Here is a 25,592-nt window from a genome sequence, read left to right on the forward strand (position 1 = left end):
CCCCCACTGCATCCAGGAGTAAAAATGCAGCAAAAACCCAGATCCAAAACCTAGATCTTGATGGAGCCAGAATTTGGCTCACACCTCCCAAATTCTAATGCTTAAATTGAGAACAAGTATACATGCTCTTGTTGCACCAACAGGATCCAGACCATGATAGATCCTGGCATGAAAGCACCACCGAAATCCAGATCTGATACTTGGAACCATGCAATTTTTGATCCCAAACCCCCAGCTTCACAGCATCAATAAAAAACAAACATAGATATTCTTCTGACACCAAAAATCTGGATCTCGATGCATTCCAATGCAACTGTACTGCAGGTACTTTGGTAGCTAATTCCTGCCAATTTTTGGTCCTAGTCTGTGCAATTCCACTGCCTAACTAAGCCACATGTTTAGCTGCCTCTTAAATATCCAGATTTGATGTGCCTAAACCTCACAGCACTGCAAAATCCTGAATCCAGCATCCCAACATATTGTAGTTCAATTGCACTGCAAACAAAAAACCATTTGGGGATGTGCATTTCACAACTATATAAAACACACACATATCACTGAAACAGCAACAAAGTTGGCTCTATGTATTGTAAACAATGTTAACAATAATGTTCACAAGAAAGCATTAGAAACAGTCCTTTGATCTGGGATGTTCCATACATGACCAGCCATAATGTTGTGAAATGTGCACCTACATGTTTATTTATTCTTGATGAAGAATGCAAATCTGGCCATTATTTGTTTAGCAGATGGAATAACAACAAAACACCAGAGCCCAGAGTAGAAAATAGTTGGCAGATCATGGGCCTGATTCTAATTTACACGGAAGGGCACCTTTACATCGCAGTGGCTGTGTAAAGGAGCCTTAAAGTGGATGTAAAGAGATGTCAGCGTGAAGGAAAGGGGCCTTAGTGTAAATGACAATTAGGCCCTATTTATACTGATTGACTAAGAACTGAATGAGGGCTGTATATTTTTTCTTTTAATATTAAAATGAATCTTTATAGCTTTAAATGAGTCTATAAAGCCAAGCATAACTTCTGCTAAATATGTTGCACCATGATGCTTGGGGTCTGTATTATTCTGGTGGGCTATCAGAGTTGCTTATTTACCAAGTTTAGGTGCTAAAACTGGGTATTATGCAGCCCAAACTTAGGTCATTTGGAAAGGCTTTTGCAGCTATCTTGTATCTGAAACCAGCAATCAAATCCTGGCCCCACTGAAATCAATGAGAATATCAGACCAAGATTCATCCCACATTTTTTGGTGGAAGAGTAGAAGCAAGACTTATTTTTTATTTTGATGGTACAAATTCTAAGTTTGTGGCCCAAATTTGGCAGGACCTTGAATGATTCAGATGCCAAATATGAATTTGGGCAGTGCTATTGTGCTGGGCATATCAGGGTTCAGATTTTTAAGGTGCAATAGGAGCATCTAAACATGTTCTTTAATTAGGCAATGGAATTTAGCAGTTTGGGCCCCAAAACTGACAAGATCTCTCAGGATCCCGGTAGTGAATCCAAGAATTTGTGGTGCTATTGTTCTGAGATGCATTGAGGTCCTGATTTTTTGGGAGTAAGAGGAGTGTCTACATTTGTTTTCCATTGATGCAGTAGAGTTGGGAGTAGGGTAGTCGTGGCCAAAAATTGGCTGTTCCAGCAGAATCCAGGTGCTGGATGTGCATTTTTGCATTGCCCTCATGCTGTGATGTCTCATGGTCTGAATTTTATTGGTGCAGCAGGAGCAGATACACCTGTTCTCTATTTAAGTATTAGAATTTGAAGGGTGGGGCCGAATACTGGCAGGATCCAGCGTTTGTCTTTTCCAAAATCATCTAATGAATCTTGCTTTACTGACTTTGATCAGTGTAGGGCAGAATATGGCATAATTATTATTATACTGCAAGTGATTATTTCTCTTGTTGGTAGGTAGGGACAACAATAGGTAGCCAACAAACTTGCTTTTAGGACAACAAACTGTTTCTTCATATGTTTTCACTGAGCTACTAGAGGCTTAGATTCAGCCTACGCTTAGTGCCATCTCTAAACAAAATAAAAATAAAAACAACACATTCATTAAGAACTTCAGCAAAATTTGAAGATTAAAGCCTAGAAAAAAGAAATGTTCTGTGAAATGAAGGTGCCATATGATTCTTACCCTACAAGGAAAATGTATGTGACCGAAACCACCATCAATCAAACAAATCTACTTGTGCACTGTAATTATGCACTGATATATCTGGACCTTTAATAATGTTAGATATGAGGTTCATATGTTTAATAAGAGAAATAAATTCCTCATTCCTCTGTAATTGAAGGCCGCTACTTTTTCTGGTACTCTTGCTATTTTTCAGAAATTAAAGAACAGAAATTGGAGTAGCCCATTTCTCCTTAATGCCTGCAGTATCTAATAAATATAGTCTAATGAACACTCTTGGAAACTATGCTTAGCAGTTCTAAGGTCTGCCCATTAACACAGTAATCCTGGTAGTTACAACTGGGTAACATGTACCTGCTGATCATATTAAATTAAATCACATTGCTACCATCTTTTACCTTACACCATCCAGTCTGATGCAATACTCCTTCCTAAACTAGACCTTTATAATAAAATAAATTTGTCAAAATAATAATGTATTGATAACAGTTCTTGTCAAGTGAGCTGTAGCTCACGAAAGCTTATGCTCAAATAAATTGGTTGGTCTCTAAGGTGCCACAAGTCCTCCTTTTCTTTTTGCGAATACAGACTAACACGGCTGCTACTCTGAAACCTGTCAACATATTAACAGCTCTTATGCATTCATGTGCATTATCTTATAATACATACAGTTCTAAACTGTATTTTTATGAGAACATTTGGGTTTTTTTTTGGTTTTTCAAAATATCCATACTAGTTTTAAGGGGAAATTACTGACCTTGTAATTCTTATCAAAGGTCCAAAATGCAAAGTGGACATCGCTGTCCAATATGTGTCTGTAAAGGAATATACTGCCTTGTTTTCGCGGGGGGCGGGGGGGGGGGAATCTCTCCTGTATATAGTCAGCTCACCTACTTTGGTTGATTTTGTTTATTATGCTATCCCTAATGGTTTTTTTTTAAAGATGAGTTTTTCAGGAAGATGCTACATATTTTTCTCATTATTATGGCTGTGATGTAGACTGACCCTATGGATACAGTGGAAGCACTAACATGATACACAAGTACAAAGCTTAGTATCATGATAGCGACTTTTGCATTAGGAAGACTCCATTAAACACGCAACAAGCAATTTTCTTTTATCCCTAGGAATACTCAGCAGTCACAAAAATTAATTTGTAACATTATTTACTGACCCAGTGCAGACTACCTGTACATGTGTACCTCATGGCACATTTTCAAAGTGGTGTCTTATTTCAACACAATTGTCTAGATACTAACAGATGGCAGATTTTTAAAGGATTAAATGCTAGGTCTTTTTTAAAAAAATGCTTCTGCATGTATGCGGATGCTTGTGTTGATTTCTGAAAACAGAACAGTGACAATTAGAAAGATGGCTGCTTTTTACAGTGATGCATCAATACAGACACAGTACAGTTAAAGTGTCAGTTTTGCAGATTTTACTTGTTAATGGCTACATTGCAGTTTTAAAGAGAGTCCTAGATTGTTAATATTACAAGCGTCTCTATAGCTGAATAAAGTACTAGGAATGGGGCAAAGGATACTCAGGAAGATGTTGAAAGCTTTACATTTGGGAAATATGGAGCAATAAGTTAGGAAATCACATGGAAAAAAATCTGTTAAAAATAACATGAAAGTATTAGTTAAGTGTGATTCAATTTAGGTGAAATGTCATTCATAAAGTTATAATAGACATGTCTTGATCTATTTAACCAAGGTTTAACATGTATGAAGTTTGTACTTTAATTTAATAATATAGTCACATGTAAATTAGTACGTTTTAAAGTGGGCAAGGAAATTATTTTTATAACAAGGCTCATGACTGTAACTTTATGAACTAGAATTAGTAGTGCTTATGTTCAGATTGCTAGTAGTTGGGACATTGGATATTAGTTTATCTGCCAGATATGTGGCCAGATCCTGAGGTGATATAAATCAACATAGCACTGTTGACGTCACTGGATCTATGCCGATTACACTAGCTAAGGATCTTGCCCAGTAGGCCCAACTCTTTGCATGAGAAAATCTCTTCTTGAAGTCACTGAAATTGGGCCCTCGTGAGAAATTAATCCTTTTGCAGGCTGCATAACTAGAATGCATGTGTTCAACCAGGACATCCCAACTTTTAACAATGGCCTTCTTTTGCATCACAGAATATCATAAAGCTAGAGTAATGTACTGGACTTCATTTTGTACTGCCTTAAGAAGATCCTGCACATTCAGGAAAAAAATATGTGGTGTGCCATATATATATATATATATATATATATATACACCTACCACCTGTAGGTGTACCACCTACACCCCCCCACACTTTCGTGAGCTTCTGTTTGGTTGTCATATGCTTTTTTCCATACTTCATTTCCCCATCGTTGCTGATTCCCAAGATCTAAAAATGAAGCATATTCTTTTAAAATTGCCCTGCTTATTTACCTGATTTATTCAGTGATAGCAAAGCTAGTACTGGAAGCATCACATTTCCTTTAGTAAATGACTGTGATGACACTCATGTGACTGTGTGGCATCACTGCATAAAATAGGCTGATTATGAATTGAACAGAAACTGAATGCCTCGTCAATCAGCAATTCTGAAAAATGGAATTTGGAAAAGTGTAACAGTTTACCTAAATATAGGTTATGGTCCTGCAAAAACACTTGGAATGAGATTACTTATGGTAGTAAGTGATTGCAAGGTCAGGTCCATACTTTGGGGCTGCAATGAGTATGTGTGAAGGCTTTAAGTGATACTGCCTAAAGTTAGGCGCTTCAATGAGAGAGCCCTGATTTTCGAAGTGCTGAGCTCACACAGGAGTTTTTGGGCCTAGTTATCTAATGAAAATGTATGAGGAATACAAAAATATATGAGGAGGAATACTGGATATGAGCAGTAGCAATATCTACTGAAAATAGTAGGATACAGCTTGTCACCTACTATACACTGTATGCTGAATTAATTGTAAAGGTTGCTCAGGTGCCTGCCTCTGGTTTTCTGCTTTGTACAGTCAGGTGCCTTTTGCTTTTTGTGTGATAACTTACCACAGCTAGCAGGTCTAGGAGTTCTATTATAACCAGTGGACAGGGGAGTGAATTGTAATCATTTTAGAATAGGTCACTCTACATTTTAATTTGTTCTTGTGCATGATGTAGACCGGATGATGAACGTTGGCAACACACTAGAGGAGTATGATCGCTATGCATCTTCCCTTTTCTGTTCTTCTCTATCCATTGAACTTATCTGCACAGAATATGAAATTGGAGAAGCCCAGGATTTTCTGTTTAGAAGCTTTGTTTCTTATCTGTGTATTCAGAGCCAGATCATCAGCTGCTGTAAATCAATGTCATCTGTTGACTGTTTGTTGAAATCAATTAGTAGCTTCTGGTCCTGTTTGACAGGCATCTACATCACAAAACAACCATCACTAATTGGAAACCCGTGTTAGTTTCAGCAACATTTGAATATGCCATGGAGGCTGAACTCCATTTTCACTCTGAAAGGTGTTGCTTCCAGATCAGGACTGAGGTACATTGATGAGAAGCCAAAGAAATGTGCAGTACTAGTGTTGCTTGCAAAATACCAGTTATATGGATGAAGTGAGTGGATACAAATCATGATTCTAGAGAAATAATGTAATTGTGTTTTATTTAACTGAGATTTTTTTATTTACATCTTGCTAGTGATTAATTTTCTTCTTATTTTATAGCCTTAAATTGCTGAAATGTGTATAATACTCAATTCTTCAATGAGCGTCCTAATTGTTAGTAGAATTTCAGCTGTTACATAGAGATTTTTCTCTACTATGGCCTGGTCTACACTACAAAGTTAGGTCAACATAAGCTGCCTTGCGTCGACCTAATTGTTCATCTGTCTACACTTAAATGTCTCTCACCAATGTAAGTGTCCTTTTACAATGACAAACACTACCTCCCCGAGTGGCTTTCAGCCATGGTCAATGTACTGAGGTTGACACAGCACAAGTGTAGATGCTGCATTACTTGTGTTGACCCAGCTGCTGCACTATGCTCGACACTGATTGTGCAAGTCACATTTGTGAACTCCACTGCCCAGGGGTCACAGAGACCGGAACCCACCTCTCCCCTTTAAAATTTTTGAAATGTCTATCCCTGACCCTCCAGGTTGGTGAGCACATCTAGCTGCTCTCCATTGTGGTGAGCAACTGCCCAGGTGAACTGCGGGCTACACATTCCAGCCATGCTTCAGCTTGGAGTAGGCAGGAGATATTGGATCTCCTGGGCCTATGGGGAGAAGGGGTTTTACAGGCACAGCTCTGAACCAGCCATAGAAACGTCAATATCTACGAGCAGATTGCACGGGGATTATAGGTGAAGGAGTACGATGGGGACCAGCAGCAGTGCCACGTGAAAGTGAAGGAACTGAGGCAGGCATGCTAGAAGGCCCAGGAGGCAAAATGTCAATCCCGTGTCGAGTCACAGACCTGCTGCTTTTGCAAAGAGCTGCATGACATACTTGGAGACCCCACTACCACCCCGCAAACCACCGAGGAGAAATCTGAGGAACTAAAGTCACAGGTCCCTTGCAAGAACAGCAAAGAGGAGCTGCAGGAGGAAGAGGAGGAAGATGGGGGACATGTGACTGGGAGGGGTGTTCAGCTAAACTATGAGCCAGGACCTGTTTGAGACTCCACAGCAGTCTAGTCGGTCCCGGCAGTCGAGCATGGGTGAGCCCAGTGCAGGAGAAGGAACCTCAGGTAAGTGTGTAAATTTATTTCCGATTACATTGATGGTGCCCCCAACTTAGCAGGACACAGCTATCATTTTTCATTAAATTACTTGTACTGTAAGAGGTAGAGGTACATCAAAGAGAGGTAGCTTATTATCTGCTTTTCATTCCCCTCTAGAGTTAGGCAAGGGGGGTAATGGAGAGCAGTTAGTTCGTCAAGGGACCTTGAATCTTCCTGAGAGATCGTGATGAAACTTTCATGGAGATACTCTGCAGTCCTCTCCTGAAGCTTTGAGGGATGGCAGCCTTATGTCTTCCTCTGTGGTAGGACGGTTTCCCATCCCACTCAGCAATAACTTCGGCAGGCACCATTGCAGTAAAGAGGCTAGTAGCGTATGTGCCTATTTAGGATGCCAGCAGGAACTGCTCTCTCTGCCTTTGTTACACTCAGAAGTGAGATATCAGCTAAAATCACCACCGCCTGCGGAAGATGGTACCAGTGTTCAGTGCCATTGCCCTAAACTCATAATTTCATGCAACTGAGTAATTCCTGCCTCACTGCCAGTGAGCCATACTCCTAATGGCTGGTGCTGCGGATAGCACATGCACAAGTACTCCAAAGCAGAAGTGTCGATAGGCTTGTTTAAAATCTTAGGGGAGCAAGGGAGGGGAGTTCTGAATCTTAACGTTCACTTTCAGTTGTGACTATACTGACAGTGGTACCTCTGTGTGTTTTATTTGCAGCTGCTGCCAATGAGGCCTTGAGGGGTTCCCCCTCCACACCCTTGGAATGCCTGAGCCAGCTAAGGAGGAGAAAGAAGAGGACTCAGGTGACATTTTCAATGAGATCCTGCAAGCCAGTGCTGCATCAGACTGTGAGCAAAGGGCTTGAACACTGCAGGAGAGTGAACACTGCAGACAGCCTGGAGAAGGAAAGACCGGACAGGAGACAGACCCAGGAGTCCCAGCAGGAAAAGGAGAGGTAGATTCACCAGGACAGAATGGGGGCTTCTCTGGCAGCCAACGCAGATGCTGCAGACTCTTGTGGACCTGAAGGTTCAACAATCCCAGGCTCGCCTCTGTTTGCAGTCCATGGAAAACTCCATTACAGCACCTCCCTATACACACCACAGTGTTCCACGTGGCACCAGGGGCCACAACCTTACCCCTACCACTCCACATCGGGGGGACATTAAGGGCAGCCACAGCTTCACCTACACTGCTCTGTGAAATCCATTGATGCTGTATATGTAAGTAAAATGGACTTGAATGCTCTTTCCCATTGGTAAGTTCTGTTCCATTAATATATTAAGTTTTTAATGTATTTGCTTTTAAATGGTACAGATTGTTTTTGCACTGGTTTTGCTACTTAATAACATTCTATTATTTGGAAAATAATGAATCTTTATTAGTTCACAGCATATGCTACAGAGTGAATAGCAGTTCAGAAAGCACCCAGGACTTCAAAATTAATAGGTGCATTGCCAGTTGTGTTCATAGATGTATACCAAGCACCACACAATTCCTAGCAAGCTCCAAAACAGCAGGGCAAGGTAGAGCACAGTAGACCACAACGCATTACTGTGGCTTACTGTTAAAGGGCTCTTTCAAAACCTCCCTGAGCTGTATAGCTCTGTGTTTTGCTCTTCTAATAGCCCTTGTGTCTGGCTGTTCAAACTCAGCAGACAGCTGCTCCATCTCCACCCTCCATTCCGGCAGCAGCTTTTCCCTCTTTGCGTCACAGATATCATGCAGGACACAGGAGGCAGCTACAGCCATTAGGATGTTTTTTTCACTGAGATCCAAACTTGTGCTTAAACAACACCAGTGCCCCTTCACTCTAGCAAAACAACATTCAACTGTCATTCTGTACCAGCTGAGCCAGTAGTTGAATCTTTTCTTGGTGCTGTTGAGGTGGCTGGTGTATGGCTTCATGAGCAAGAGGAGTAAGGGATAGGCTGGGTCACCCAGGGTCACTGTTGACGACATTGCCAATGGTAATCTGCCAGTCAGGAAAGAAGGTCCTTTCTTGTAGCTTTCTGAATAGTCCTGTGTTCTTAAAGATGCAAGAGTCATGCATCTTCCCTGACTAGCCAATACTGATGTTGGCGAAGCATCCCTGGTGATCCATGAACTCTTGCATAACCATAGAAAACTAGCTCTTTCTGTTGATATTCTCTGTGGCAAGGTGGTCTGGTGCCAAAATAGGGATATTTGTGCTTAGGGTTGCCAACTTTCTAATCGCTCAAAACTGAACACCCCTGCCCTGAGGCCCTGCCCCTGCCCCGCCCCTTCTCTGAGGCCCAGCTCCCACTCACTCCATCCCCCCCTCCTGCCGTCGCTCGCTCTCCCACACCCTCAGTCATTTTCACTGGGCTGGAGCAGGGTGTTGGGGTATGGGAGGGGGTGAGGGCTCCGGATGGGGGTTCAGCCTGCCCTGGCTCTGTGCAGCTCCTGGAAGTGGCCAGCGTGTCCCTGCAGCCCGTAGACGGAGGGGCCAGGGGACTCTGCGTGCTGCCCACGCCTGCAAGCGCCGCCCCCACAGCTCCCCTTTGGCCACGTTCCTGAACACTTGGCAACTCCACCATCGTTTGGGAACCCCGTTGTTACAGATCCATCCATTATCTTGCATTTTACCTAAATATACAGCATCCATCTCCTGCATATTGCCGAGACTCATGGTCCTGTGCGTTGCAAGTTTCCACAGTGCAATCCCCCCTCACTTCTCTGCTGTCAGTGCAGCTCTCGTTTTGGTGTCCCTGCACTTGGTACACAGATCCAGGAATGTGGCCTTGTGCATCTGAAAGTTCTGCAGCCATTGCTTATAATTCCAAGCATTACATTGGATAATAATTCCCAGCATTACAATGTGATCCCACCAACCAGTGCTTGTTTCTCGGGCCCAGAAGAAGCACTCAACCATCTTCAGCTGCTTTGTGAACGCCACCGACAACCTTGAATTGGTTCTTGCTATATCCCACAGCAGTCTGTCCTCCACAAAATCATCATGGTCCATGCTGATTCAGTTCTTATGGCTCTGCAAATACCAAAGGATTGTGCATCCTGTGCTTGCAACATTTGTGATAATAGTGCGGAGCTGTGCACGCTCCATGCTGCTGTCAGAGATGGTGGACTGCAAGGAGGGCTGCCTGGGTTCGTGAGATATTTAAAAAGGGCTATAGATGACATGGGATGGAGACAGTTGCATGCTGGGAAGTTAACACCTTGCTCCCTGTCACTGCTGTGCGACTATTTTTGCCCCCTCTATGCATTGCCAAAACTTCCCAAAAGACAATGTGCTGGATGGTGGTGGGTTGCACACTTGGATACCTACCCATGGTGCTCCGCACTGTGCAACGATACAACCACTCCTGGTGAGTCTGCACAGTGCCAAAGCAAGGAGCCAGATACGCATGCACACAAACAATATAATAACTGCGGTGGCTATATGCTTATCTTGCATTGACCAGTTTGTAATGTAGACTTGGCCTGAGAAGTTTGACATTTCACACATAAAATTCTCATCTGTGCTGAAAAAGACAAATCCAGATCTTCATTAACATCTTTACTGTGAGAAAAACACAAACTTACGCCTGTACTGCATTTGCAAACAAAATCACCTTCTGACATATTGAATTTCCACAAATCAAGAAAGCTGAAATGCTTTGACCAGTGCACGCCTCCATTGTTTGAGGTTGATGGGACTAGTGCTCCTATGTCACTTAGATGCTTTTGAAAATCCTACCTTTAGGTGTCTAAATATTACTAGGAAAAGCTGTCAGTAAATAAAGACTGACCTTTAATAAAATCCTTTTGCCCTTTACTCTTATTCATTACCACTAATACTGCATATTCAGGTCCAAGTCCTGCTGTCTTCTCTCACAGAGAACCCCCTCTGAAATCACCTCTGCCATCCCACCTACAACTCTTCAAACACTGCTGAAATCAATGGGAACTTGAGTCAGGACTGCAGGACCTGGCCCATAAGGGGTAATGAGTTACTATTGTCCTTCTTCTTCTTGTACTTCTAAAATTTCTTTTGCATCTTTATTGTGGTTTTATAATTTTGTCTTGGAAATGTGAACACGTTGCTTAGAAACCAAAGCTGGGGGATATTGTTCTTGGAATAATTGTATGACACCGGGGCTGGGGTAATGAAATGATATAAGGGTGTCCTAGAGTGCGCTGGCTCTTTAATGGAGTTGGGCTCAGCCTCACTGTGCCTTGTCTGGTGCCTCCCCAGGTGATGGACTTTGAGGCAGGAAAACATGAATCTGCTTAGCTTAGGCCAGGGGTCGGCAACCTTTCAGAAGTGGTGTGCCGAGTCTTCATTTGTTCACTTTAATTTAAGGTTTCGCCTGCCAATAATACATTTTAACGTTTTTTAGAAGGCCTCGCTCTATAAGTCTATATATTATATAACTAAACTATTGTCGTATGTAAAGTAAACAAGGTTTTCAAAATGTTTAAGAAGCTTCATTTAAAATTAAATTAAAATGCTGATCTTACTCCGTCGGCCCCCTCAGCCCGTTGCCGGCCTGGGGTTCCGTTCACCTAGGCTGGCAGTGGGCTGAGAGGGGCCTGCGCCCGGGACCCCAGCTAGCAAGGGGCCGGCAGCCAGAACCCCAGACCGGCAGTGGGCTGAGTGGGGCCGGCGGCCGGGACCCCAGACCAGCAGTGGGCTGAGCGGCTCAGCCTGCTGCCCCTCAGCCCGCTGCTGGTCGGGGGTTCCGTCCACCGGCTCCTGCCAGCCAGGGTCCCGTCTGCCGGCCCTGCTCAGCCCGCTGTCGGTCTGGGATCCCAGCCCTGCCCACATAGAGTGGGTACCTGCCTTCTCCCTGATTCTAGCCAATTCTCTTCCTCTCTCTCTGCACTGAGCGGAGGCTGGGAGTGCACTGAGCACAGGGCTGCGGGTGAAGGAGCAGGCTGGGGGTTGGGGTGTAGGGTCTGGCCAGGAGCTAGAATGAGAGAGGGGGCTCATTGGGGCAGGAGGTTTGGGTGTGGAGTGCTTACCTGGGCAGCTCCCATTTGGTGCAAGGGGTGCAGGTGGGAATGTGGGGGGGCGGTGCAGGAGCTCCCGTTTGGTGGTCACGGTGGGGGTGGGAATGTGGGGGGTGCAGGAGTCAGGGCATTGGGTGTGGGGGGGCTGGGTATGTGTGGGGGGGCTGGAGTCAGGGCTGGGGTTGTGAGGGGGTGCAGGGGTCAGTGGAGGAGGCTGGGGTGTGGGGGGGGTGCAGGGGTCAGAGCAGAGGGCTGGGTGTGTGTGAAGGGGATGCAGGGGTCAGGGCAGAGGGCTGGGGGTGTCTGTGTGGGGGTGCAGGGGTCAGGGCAAAGGGATGGGAGTGTGTGAGGGGGGTGCAGGGGTCAGGGCAGGAGGCTAGGATGTGTGTGTGGGGGGGTGCAGGGGTCAGGGCAGAGGGCTGGGGGTTTGGGCTAGGGTCATGGGGGTGCTCCCAGCCCCCTGCCCAGAGCAGCTCACAGCAGGGGGTTGGAGGGGATATGCCCTGATTCCATTCCCCAAGGCCCTGTCCCCACCTTTTCTCCGCCTCCTCCCTGGAGCAGTGAGCGTGCTGCGGCTCCCGCTCCCTGGCAAGGGCCACCAGCTGATCGGTGGCAGGGAGGAAGAGGAGATGGGGCAGGGACCCAGTACACTGGGGGAAGAGGCAGGGAAGGGGGGAGCTTGCCTGCCATGCAGCAGTAGCCGGCAGGCCCAAGCTTCTTCACCCTGCCCCTGCAGGGGTGGGGGGAGCGGAGAAGAGCGGGCCGGGGCAGGCAGGATTTTTAATGGCACGCTACTGCCTGCCGGGGCCCCAGCCGCCAGCCCCGCTCAGCCCGCTGCCGACCTGGGTTCGTGCCGTCTTTGGCATGCGTGCCGTAGGTTGCTGACCCCTGGCTTAGGCCATTTCTGCACTACCACTTATGTTGGCAAAACTTATGTCACGCAGGGGAGTGAAAAAAAAAGACCCCCCTGAATAAGTTTCGCTGGCATAAGTGGTAGTGTGCACCATGCTATGTTGGCATCTGCTGCCAACATCGCTGCTGCTGCTCGTTGGGCGTGGTTTAATTATGCTGGTGGGAGAGGTGTGATGCTATAAGGTTTTTAGTGTAGACATAGCCTTAGTTGGTGGCACGAGAGCTTTTGGCATATTTTTATTGAAAGACCTGTAGGAGATCCACCATCGGAGAGGACTGGGGAAGGGACTCTCCAGCCCAGCCAGATGGAGAGGCCTGTGGGGAGCTACCTGGAGCGAGGAATGAGAGCAGAAGCCTGATGAGGCTAGAGAAAATGCTGGACAGTAGGTTTTGGGAAATGTGTCTTGCAAGAGGCTGATGAATCTGTGAAATGGTGGAGAGGCTTGTTTTGATTTCAGCTGATGTTTGAATTCTGACGCGTTGATAAACTGGACCAGGAGAAGGGATGTTAAGTATCTGAATGTCCAAGAAAGGGAAACTGAGGCAGTGATAGGGTCTGGTACCAGATTGTGTAAAACCTGTTGCAAAGATTGGAGAAAGGGAACATCAGAGAATACTGAATGAAATGCCCTAGCTCTGTATAAATGAATGCTTTCCTACATTACAGATATCACTAGAAAGGTAAAAAAAGAATATTCAGCAACAATTAAACACTTGGATCAGCAAATTATAGTATTAGCAAATAGTGCCATACATTAGGCAATTTTCTGAATAACAGTTATGCTTTGCACTAGTTGCTAAAAAGAAATACAGACTAGCATGATACCAAAAAAAAGTGCAGAATTATATAACCTACTGATTGCTAGTCAAAGTGAGCGATTTGAATTGATAGGAAAATTTGGGTTTTAAAGTGTCCTTTCACTATGAAAGAGTATCCTGTTCCTCTGCCTTTTGCTAGCAGGACCAAGATTTCCCCAAAGAGAATCTGATCTGGTTGATGCCAGGATGCTCTCAGTTGAGCATCACGCAGCGGTTCCAACCAGGAGTGGACATCACTTAAGAATAAGTAGCTGACAGGCTGGTGAGCCACCTGGAAGTCAGAGAAAGTGAAGTTGTGCTGCTCCAATAAGCTCTGCTACAGAGCGGGAAGAGGTTCAGCCTGGTTAAGAGATGACCAGATTTAACATGATTGATTTGAAGCTGGGACAGAATCTCCAGTTTCAGTAGAATCAGCTGAGAGATAGAGAGGGTCTATCCCTCAAAATTGGGATAATCCCAGTGGGATGGAAACCATGCATTGCAAACTTGTAGCAAAGCACTGACAATGCTGGAATTGCACGAATAATGGTGCCTGGGGAAGAAGAGCTCCCAAAACCACATTGCAATAACTGCCAAGAGAACTGTCAAGTACAGGATGCGGGATAGGTCACAGTGTAAATTCTGCTGGAGATGCTCCAACGCTCTGCCGCATATGGCTTACATCCCACTAAGATTGGCTGGGTTTTGAAGGACAGCTGATTGCACTGCATCGGGAGATTTTTGTCCCAATTTCAGTGTAATTCTGTGACAGTTGTCACCACCTACTGTGCTGAACCGCCGATCCATCTGTAACATGGCTACTGTGCTACTATGCTTGAGCTCTTTCTTTGTCAGTAACTGATAAGTGCACTCCCAGTGCAATGGTCAAACACAAATATAATTCTAGGAACAGTGCCATATACTCGTTCAGTGTCACAGGGCTCTGTCCCTTTAAGTTCCATTCTGCACCTTTACTCTTTGTGCCAGTCATGGTTCTGAGGAAGAAGGGTTTTAGTTAACTTTAATAAACAATTTTTGTATACAAATGCTACCTGTCCCTTAAGAAATAAACAGCAGGTGGGTATTTTCACTGATATGTTTTCTTGTGCTTATTATTAATGGTTCTATAGTTATTTTAGTGTACTGTATACACTTTATTGATTTTAAAGGAACACTCACAGGTAGTTTTAGGCCCCAAACTTCGCTTTTATGCACACACAAATGTTTTACTGAGCCAAATCTGTAAAGTGTTATAATTTTAAAACACAGATTCATTAAAACCAATTTTAAACACTCCCCTGCAGTGTCTGCAACCCGGATGTTGTGCTAACTCATGATAGATCTGCTCTCATTATCCCTTTCTTCTAACTGACCCTCATTCCCTTTGTCTCTTTCATCTACCTGTTGCATGCTCACTTGGGTAGGGACTGTCTTGTTTTACATACAGCGACTAGCACAATAGGATCTTTGACTGAGGCTCCTAGCTGCTTTGGTAAGGTCATTAATAATGCAGAAACAGCAAATGACATGGACTACAAACAAAAGTTTGTCCAAGCAAAATGCAGCGCAAAAACTAAGCACAGCGGATACTGTGAACAATCAGTTAATTAAAAAAAAAATCTTTTCATTCATACAATTGGGGATATTATTACTAATAAAAGTAACAAGATTTTAAAAGAATGTGACTTTTAACCTGATTGTCACTTAAGTACAGAAACAAGATTTTCAGAATTGGGAAACCTTCTGAGTCTTATGTTAACATGCCATCCACAGGTGAGGGGAAACAAATACAGAGGCTGATTCACCTCTCACATCATTTAATGTTAGTGTAACTACATTGATCTCAGTGTAGCTATGCTAGATGTAGGGCCTGTTCCTGTAAACACCCACACGCTTAACTTTACATAAATAAGATAAGGCCCTTATGCTGATATAAATGAGATCAGGGCATGCTGGGTTGTTTTATGTGGTATGCAGTGCTGTCCCCTTGAGCAGGAGCAAAAGCACCCTACCCTGCTGCAAAATAGGATACCAGTTCCACAAGATACTTAACTATGTGCCTAACTTTGTGCAACTGCTAGCAGCAAATATCTCCAACGGCCGGTGATGGGACACTAGATGTGGAGGGCTCTGAGTTACTACCGAGAATTCTTTCCTAGGTGTCTGGCTGGTGGGTCTAACTGATTGTCCACATGTTCAGGGTCTAACTGATTGCCATATTTGGTGTCGGGAAGGATTTCCCCCCTGGGTCCGATTGGCAGAGACCCTGGGGTTCTTTTGCCTTCCTCTGCAGCATGGGGCACAGGTCACTTGAAGGTTTAAACTAGTGTAAATGGTGGATTCTCTGAAACTTGAAGTCTTTAAACCATGATTTGAAAACTTCAGTAACTCAGCCAGAGGTTATGGGTCTATTGCAGGAGTGGGTGGGTGAGGTTTTGTGGCCTGCAGTGTGCAGGAGGTCAGACTAGATCATGATGGTCCCTTCTGACCTTAAAGTCTATGAGTCTATGAATAGTCCCACTGCCATCAAGGGGACTCCTTGCATGTTTAAAGTTAATCAGAGACCTATGTACTTTACTGAGACCAAGTGCACTAAATCCATTTGAAAATGGGAATTAAACTCCTAAGTCACTTAGGAGCTTTGAAAATTTTGCCCCCATTGTTTATTTCCCGAGGGATGAATGTAGTGCAGTATTTTTAAAATAGGGTGTTTTTTTCTTCTTAAATAGGTCTTGATCCTGCCTATTAGAACTGTGATTTGAGTTCTGCAGTTCTTTTCTAAAATCATTCTCTGTGTGATGAGATTTAGCCTGACTTTGGAAATATTATTTCCTCTTCCTTTTTTAAAATAAAACCGGAAAGTCTTATTTTTATGACATAATTAATCTCATTAGTGAAAACAATAATAGAATACTTAAATAATCTGTGCAATTAAACAGGTGAGAGCCAGTCTTGTTTGAATAAATGATAGGTATTGAATTTTTAAAACATTCTAGCAATTGCATTCTATTTAAAAGGCACATGTATTCCAGCCAAGTACTGGTTTTTTTTATTTCAATATGATTAACTTGTCACAAATATTTCAAAATCCTATGGCATAATCCAAAGTTTTGATCAAAGGCCATTTAAAAAAATCCAGATTTGACGTGTGAGAAGGTCATCTGGCAACTAATGCAGACTCTGAGAAGCTGAGATAAAAATTAGTATCTAACCAAAGTTGAAGATAGGAATGCTGAGGTCAAGGAAGAATATGCACAAGCCTTAAGAAGCCACCACTCCCTCCAGCAGTCCTCTGCAGTATTGTGTGGGCTTCCATTAGGTGGCTCCTGGATATAATTCTTGCTGCTATTGGTGCCATAAATTGTGAGTTTAATACACATACAAGTGGCATAAAGGGGCTACAGCAGCTACTACACCAGCTGTGCAGCAATTCCCAGGTTGGGAAGTGGAGTTCACCTCCTAATACCCATGGTTCAACACATAGAGCCGGATCGTTTGTTTTATGCCTGATTACTCAAACTCCACGGTGAAATGATGGGAAGCTTAAGTGACTACATATATATAGCTTGTATTCTGTAAGCAAGGTGCTTAGGTGCCTTTGAAAATTTTACCTCCTTTTGATACTATATGATTTTTTTTAAAGGTAAGAGTTCAAATGAAGTGTTTGAAACTTTCCCAGAACATGAAATGTTCTGCCGATAGTGACTGAATGACATCTTTACACTGGAATTATTTCTTGGTTTTGTTGGCGCCCCCAATGTGCTAGGTACTATACAAACAAAAGAGACCCAGTCCCATCCTTGAAGAGCCTACAGTTTAAAAATCAAGTAATTTACAAACTCACAGTTGGCTGAGGAGCAATAAATTATAACCTGAGGTTTGAACAACTTGTATGTCAAGAGTGGGGTGAAGTTCAAAGGCAAGCCACTTGGAGAAGGTGTAACAAAATGCACAAGGCAAATAAGCTGTGGTGTTTAGGTCAGAAATATGCAAAGTATCCAGAAATGTTGAATTATTGTGATTCCTTGGACATATGTGATGTGATGGCTCTTGAGGAGGGGGGTATTGTCTGACTGATCCGTTAAGAAAGGATGTTCATTGCACAAGGGGCATCACAGAATAAGGTGCAGAACCTTTTGTGTAACAAACTGAGAAGCAGGCCGATGAGACTGGTGGACCAGGGCAACACTGGTGGAGCAGAAGAAGTCTTTTATACATTTCCTCTTTTTGTTGCAAAATTATAAAAGTCTTTGCAAATGATCCCCTTGTGTTTGGTTTTCACCAATGTTTGTAGCTATGGTGGAGATTGCATTTGTGTCTGAAACTGGATCAGTCAGTGTCCCTTACACTTATCCCTTGATAGTCTGTATCTTTAATGAGCCATGGAAGAGTTATCTGAGGGAACGGATCAGAAGGAGACCCCATCGACCGGAAGGCATGGGATGCATTGTCCTAAGGATGGGGTTTCCACGACCACCACTCCTAAGAGGAGTGGACAGGTGGTGGTGGTGGTCGGGGTCATCCATCTGCCATCCAGACCAGGAAACTCGAGAAGTGTGCTGCTTGCCTGGAGCTAGAATTCAGGGTGTGACAAGAGTGTCTGCCGAGACTGATGAAGCCCTCGTACTGCTACCCCTTCCTATTTCTCTGCATGTGCACCGATGATACTGCCAAGAATGACCTTGAGCGGGTCATTGCAGACTACATGGCTCTGGGAAGAAGGATAAAGGAGTTTGAGGCGCAAGTTGTGTTCTCGTCCAGGCTCCCTGTTGAAGGAAAAGACCAAGGTAGGGGCTGTCAAAGTGTGGAGGTAAATGCGTGGTTGCTCAGGTGGTGCCAGAGAGAGGGCTTTGGATTCTTCGACCATGGGATGTTGTTCCAGGAAGAAGGATTGCTAGGAAGAGATGGGATCCACCTAACAAAGAGAGGGAAGAGCATCTTCGCATGCAGGCTTGCTAATCTAGTGAGGAGGGCTTTAACTAGGTTCGCCGGGGGATGGTGACCTAAGCCCAGAGGAAAGGGGGAAGTGGGATACCGGAAGGAAACACAAGGAGGAGGGTGCAATGGGGAGGCCTCGTGATTCATACTGAGAAAGTAGGGCAATCAGCTAGTTATCTTAGGTGCCTGTACACGAATGCAAGAAGCCTGGGAAACAAGCAGGAAGTCCTAGCACAGTCAAGGAACCATGATGTGATTGGAATAACAGAGACTTGGCAGGGTAACTCACATGACAGACAGCCCTCCAACATGAAGCAAATACTCCCCAGCAACCACACACCACACAACAAAAATACTAACCCAGGAACCTATCCTTGCAACAAAGCCCATTGCCAACTCTGTCCACATATCTATTCAGGGGACACCATCATAGGGCCTAATCACACCAGCCACACTATCAGAGGCTCGTTCACCTGCACATCTACCAATGTGATATGTGCCAGCAATGCCCCTTTGCCATGTACGTTGGCCAAACCGGACAGTCTCTATGTAAAGAATAAATGGACACAAATCAGACGTCAAGAATTATAACATTCAAAAACCAGTTGGAGAACACTTCAGTCTCCCTGGTCACTTGATTACAGACCTAAAAATCACAATATTACAACAAAAAAAACTTTAAAAACAGACTCCAACGAGAAACTGCTGAATTGAAATTAATTTGCAAACTGGACACCATTAAATTAGGCTTGAATAAACTGGGAGTGGATGTGTCATTACACAAAGTAAAACTATTTCCCCTTGCTTATTTCCCCCCCACTGTTACTCGCACCTTCTTGTCAACTGTTGGAAATGGGCCATCCTGATTATCACTACAAAAGGTTTTTTTCTCCTGCTGATAATAGCTCACCTTAATTGATCACTCTCGTTTATAGTGTGTACGGCAACATCCATTGTTTCATGTTCTCTGTGTGTATATATATATCTCCCCACTGTATTTTCCACTGCATGCATCCGATGAAGTGGGTTTTAGCCCACGAAAGCTTATGCTCAGATAAATTTGCTCGTGTCTAAGGTGCCACAAGTACTGCTCGTTCTTTTCACATGACTGGAGCACTGTCATGGATGGGTATAAACTGTTCAGGAAGGACAGGCAGGGGGAAAAAGGTGGAGGAGTTGCACTGTATGCAAGAGAGCAGTATGATTGTTCAGAGCTCCAGTATGAAACTGGAGTAAAGCCTGTTGAAAGTCTTTGGGTTAAATTTAGAGGCGAGAGCAACAAAGGTGATGTCGTGGTAGGCGTCTGCTATAGACCTCCAGACCAGGAGGATGAGGTAGATGAGGCTTTCTTCAGACAGCTAACAGAAGTTTCCAGATCACAGGCCCTAGTTCACATGGGGGACTTCAGTCACCCTGACATCAGCTGGGAGCAGGGGCGGCAGGTTTGTAGAAATTTTGGTGGTGCCCAGAATGCCCAGACCTCAACCCCCGCCCCAAACTCCGCCCCTCCCCACCTGTCTAAGGCTCTGGGAGGGAGTTTGGGTTGGGGGGGAGGTCTGGGGTGCAGTCCCTGGGCTGGGGCAGGGGACTAGGGTGCAGGAGGGGTTCAGGGTGCAGGCTCTGGGAGGGAGTTTGGGTGCAGAAGGGGTGAGAGGTTGGGCTCTGGGAGGGAGATTGCATGGGGGAGGGGGTCTGGGGTGCAGGCTCTGGGTTGGAGTTTGGGTGCTGGGTGCAGGCTGGGGCAGGGGTTGCAGGTGCAGGAAGAGGAGTTAAGGGGTGCAGGCTCTGGGTCAGAGTTTGGGGACGGAAGGGATGCGGAAGGAGGGGGTGCAGGCTCTGGGAGGGGCTGCGGCGCTTACCTGGGGTTCCTAGGCAGGGCCAGCCAGGGGACCTCCGCACACTGCTACCCCCAGGCATTTCCCCTGCAGTTTCCTATTGGCCGCAGGGGTGTTTGGGGCAGGACACAGACCCACCCAGCCCAAGGGTCCGCAGGGAGGGGCCGGCAGCCACGTGGAGTGAGCAGGCAGGAAGCTGCTCAGCTCTGCTGTGCTGCCGGTGGTGGGTGAAGGCCCCAGGCAGTTTTAAATCACCTGGGAGAGCGCCTGGGGGCGGAAGGCGGGACCGAGGGAGAGATCCGACCTCAAACATTGCTGGAGCCGGGCCCCGGGCCAGGAATATTCCTGTTGCCCAGGCACCTCGGGCCCATAGAACTAGCCACCTATAGCTGGGAAAGCAATATAGCAGTTCACAGACAATCCAGGAAGTTTTTGGAGAGTGTTGGGGACAACTTCATGGTGCAAAGTGCTGGAGGAACCAACTAGGGGCCATGCTCCTCTTGACCTGCTGCTCACAAACAGGAAGAACTGGTAGGGGAAGCAGAAGTGGGTGACGGCCTGGGCAGCAGTGACCATGAAATGGTCGAGTTCAGGATCCTGACTAAAGGAGAGCAGCAGAATACGGACCCTGTACTTCAGAAAACCAGACTTTGACTCCCTCAGGGAACTGATGGGCAGGATCCCCTGGGAGGCTAAAATGAGGGGGGAAAGGAGTCCAGGAGAGCTGGCTGTATTTTAAAGAAGCCTTATTGAGGGCGCAGGAACAAACCATCCTGATTTGAAGAAAGAATAGCAAATATGGCAGGCGACCAGCTTGGCATAACAGAGAAATCTTCAGTGAGCTTAAACACAAAAAGGAAGCTTACAAGAAGTGAAAACTTGGACAGATGACTAAGGAGGAGTATAAAAATATTGCTCGAGCATGCAGGGGTGTAATCAGGAAAGCCAAAGCACAATTGGAGTTGCAGCTAGCAAGGGATGTGAAGGGTAACAAGAAGGGTTTCTGCAGGTATGTTAGCAACAAGAAGAAGGTCAAGGAAAGTGTGGGCCCCTTACTGAATGGGGGAGGCAACCTAGTAACATGATGTGGATAAAGCTGAAGTACTCAATGCTTTTTTTGCCTTGGTCTTCACAGACAAGGTCAGCTCCCAGACTGCTGCCCTGGGCAGCCCAGTACAGGGAGGAGGTGAGCAGCCCTCAGTGGTGAAAGAAGTGGTTCAGGACTATTTAGAAAAGCTGGACATGCACAAGTCCATAGGTCCAGATCTAATGATTCCGAGGGTGCTGAGGGAGTTGGCTGATTTGATTGCAGAGCCATTGGCCTTTATCTTTGAAAACTTACAGCGATCGTGGGAGGTCTTGGACGATTGGAAAAAGGGAAATATAGTGCCCATCTTTAAAAAAGGGAAGAAGGAGAATCTGGAGAACTACAGACCGGTCAGCCTCACCTCAGTCCCTGGAAAAATCATGGAGCGGGTCCTCAAGGAATCCATTTGGAAGCACTTGGAGGAGAGGAAGGTGATCAGGAACAGTCAACATGGATTCACCAAGGGCAAGTCATGCCTAACCAACCTGATTGCCATCTTCGAACGCTAATCTTTTATGATTCTATGATGATTACATTTAAAAAATTAATCAATGTTGCCTAATCTGTACTGGTCAGACAAGTTTTAAGATGTTACTGTTCATGTGTTCAGCTATTCATTGCTCTCTCTTCTTCAGTTTTTAGGTCTTGCCTTACCTTTTTATTTCCAATCACATCACATCTTGGTACAATTTAGGGCATCAATTGCTTAAGCTGAGGGGATGGCATCTGATCTAAAGCTTGGTACAAGTCTGTTCATAAATAAATGGGCCAAGATTTACCTTGCTTAGCTGCAGATAACACACCTTTGTCCAATATCAACTCTGCATTTACATAGGAAAATAATAATGCATTGCTCTCATATCTAAGGTACTTATGTGATCCCCATTATCATGGTATCTGAGCACCTCTTAATCTTTATTGTATTTGTCTTCACTATACTCCTGTGGGGAATTAAGGTACAGAGAGGCTAAGTGACTTGCCCAAGGTCACACAGGAAGTCTCTGCAGAGTAGGGACTTGCAGCCTCGTCTCCCAAGTTTTAAGCTAGTACTGTAACCACTAGACAAGGGTTGCTCAATCTGTGGGTTGGAACCAAAAATTGGGTTGCCAGAATGTTCCGAAGGGTCATGTGGCAGCTCCTATGGCTTCTGTCCCACGGGGCTAGCTGGGCTTCTCCTCCCTGCTCCAGGCACTGCAACCACTGGGGTCCCAGTGCCACTCAGGTTTAGCCCAGACGTCATGATGATGGAAATCTGGGAAGGCCAAATTTGAGTGAATGGCACTGCAACCCCATGAGCCAGGTCAAAACTCCACTCATACAAATTTGGTCCCCTTTCGACAATAAAAATTATTACATGACCCCAGGAGAGGAGACCGAAGCCTGAGCCAGCCTGAGTCCCAGGTGGTGGGGAGGGCCAAAACTGGAGCCCAAAGGCTTCAGTCCCAGGCAGGGGCCTGTAATCTGAGTCCTAACACCCAGGGCTAAAGCCCTCAGGCTTCGGCCCCAGGCGGTGGTGTTCACGCTTCAGCTTTGGCCCTGAGCCCCAGAAAATCTAAGCTAGTCCAGGCGACCCTATTAACGTGGGATCGTGACCCACTTTGGGGTCCCGACCCACAGTTTGAGAACCACTGGTTTATAGCATTCCTTTTGAGGAAGGAGGGAATTGAGATTCCTGTCGCAGCTTTAATAATTATTAGCATACTTTATTGTTCAGATTAAACTTTATAAAGAACTGATTTATTGTTAATTTCTATTTCCGTTTCCCAGTGGCATGGTACAAATATACATGTGATTATTTGTGAGTTGAGTAGCTTGGTGTATAATGTCGGGTGGGTGTATATCTTTTTGCAAGGATCCATTTGGGCAATCTCTCTTTTGATGGTCATATCTGGTGACTACAGGTAAGCTTGATCTTCCCAAATCAGACACATCTATGGAAGTAAAATACAGTATTCATTTAACAAGGACAGAGCAAGATTTGCCAGGTATTTTAAGGCCAAGGCAGGTCAATTGAGTTATAACTGGCTCTAATTATCACGGCTACGGACAGTAATGTTCTCTGCTTCAGCTGGGTGGCCCTCAAAAAGGGGAGAAATTTTTTCCTGCCCTTTGAAATCATCAAAGAAAATGAGAGAAAACTTTGGAAATTATATCTTTATGTCAGAAAGCCTTACTGTTCAGGACAGACCAGGGTAAACAATGGACAAATAGGAAGACTTTTGAAAAGTATGGGCTCAATCCTGGGACATGTTGAGTGTCTCCTGCGAAATGCTGAACACATTTGATTTCCATTTAGTTAAAAGCACTTAGTACCTGGCAGGATCAGGTCTTAAGATTTGATCTACGGCATATAAGTAAATTGCTCTCTTCAGTGACAATCAGTAAAATGGAATAGTAATGCACACCACTGCTCTGTGTGTGTGTGTGTGTACATACATACAGAGAGAGCATACACGGCACTTGAGTAAAGATAAAAGCAACTCCATAATTCTAGTGTTATTTTCAGAACATGGCTCTTGCTATCCTTTGACATCACAAGTGTGAGTGTATCATGTGCAGAGGGGAAATCCAAATCCAGAGCACAGAAATATTAGTAATGAGCAGGACAGCAGTGGATGGATTAATAATGTTCTCCAAAATCTCAGCTTTAATTTAAAAAAAGAACAAAGTGTCTAGCTTTCCTGGCTTCAAGTACAGTTTTAAATATGGTAATTGGTACACGTAGCCTTTAAGGCTGGATTCTGCGATGTGTTTAGAGCTTCCTGAAGGGTCCTGAGCAGAGAGCTCACCACATCTCATAGGAGATGCTCAGCATAGCACCCCAAGAGGGGCATAGAGCTAAATTCTCTGCTTGTGTAAATTGGCACAGCTCCATTGAAGTCAACAGGGCTATGTTAATTTATCCCAGCAGAGATTTAGCCTTTTAAGCAATTATGATACACAGAAAAGATTCTCTTTTTAGGCTGTGAATTTTCTAATTGGCCTTAGGCAACCAGCACCATTGAAGATCCTAGCCTTGAAGCCTAGAGGAGGTCACTTATATGAGAGTATTGTTAAATAATAATTTTAATTATTTTAATTAGGTAGGCCTAATTTAGATGCTGACTGAAGATTGGGTTTTTTTAAACACAAAAATCAATCACAACCCATGAGTAAAAGCCATCTGGTGCCATCTCTGTGCACTCGAACAAAAATAAAATATATTGTTTGAAGTGATTCTTCTAAGTTATCTAAGTCCAGCAGACACACACTGTTTCAATTGCTGTACAGTTAATAGGGTCTATGTTAAGTTAGTATGTGTTCGTGGTGATGGAATTATTTTTGGCTGAAAAAAAATAATATCCCTGAAAATGTTTTCCTCCCACACAGGGAGCAGAAAGTGACCTGTGCTTGTTCTTGTTTTTATTATGTTTTAATGGCCTGAACTATCACATTTTAGATGTTCTTCTCATTGTTCTAGAAACAACCGCCATCTAAAAAGGAGACATCAGAGCATCAAGTGAAATAATCAGAAATATTATAGGATGCCTCTTGGTGAAAAGAAAAATGATTCTCTTGAAATGACATCTAACTTCTGCCTTATTTTGCTCTGCCATTTGGGAGCTTCTGTACATGGTCATCTCTTTACTATATTCAGATGCCACCATTATGGGTGTGTTGACAATGTGGGTAGATAAAGATCTTTGGGGCAGCAACTGCGTGTTTGTACAGTGCCTCACATTGGGATAGACTGTGATACACTTAGTCATGCTGAGTAGTTCCTTAACCCATAGGCAGTCCTGTTGACTTCAGGGAACTATTCGTGGTATAAGAACATCACAATCTGGCCCATAATGAGGTTCAGATCTTTATAAAGGCCTCCGGGTGCTAATTCTAGACATATATTAATCTCTCCTCTATCACTGAACTATGTTTTAATGCCCCAACTAGATAGATCTACCAGTGTTTTGAGTGCAGTCATAGCTGGAATAACTTGTGCTGAGACAGATATAATCTGGCTTCAGTGTCGGTCATTTGTAAAGGGAAAATCCACCCACTTCCTTCAGAGTAGCACTCAGAAGTATCACAAGAAGCGAGGCATTCTCCGTAAGCATGACTAAAATGAGAAATGTACATATCCCAATCCAATTTTTCATAATTTAGCACTTTTGTGATGAGCAAATGGT

The 25,592-nt window shown here is 44.5% G+C and overlaps 1 protein-coding gene across 5 annotated transcripts in view; it reads left to right on the plus strand.

The window, feature by feature from the left end:
* PRKCE (protein kinase C epsilon) overlaps positions 1–25,592 on the plus strand; it is a 507,167-nt gene that overhangs the window by 2,355 nt on the left and 479,220 nt on the right. The gene's annotated exons all lie outside the window — the stretch shown is intronic.

Source organism: Chelonia mydas, chromosome 3 (assembly GCF_015237465.2).
Source record: "Chelonia mydas isolate rCheMyd1 chromosome 3, rCheMyd1.pri.v2, whole genome shotgun sequence".
Taxonomy (NCBI): domain Eukaryota; kingdom Metazoa; phylum Chordata; order Testudines; family Cheloniidae; genus Chelonia; species Chelonia mydas.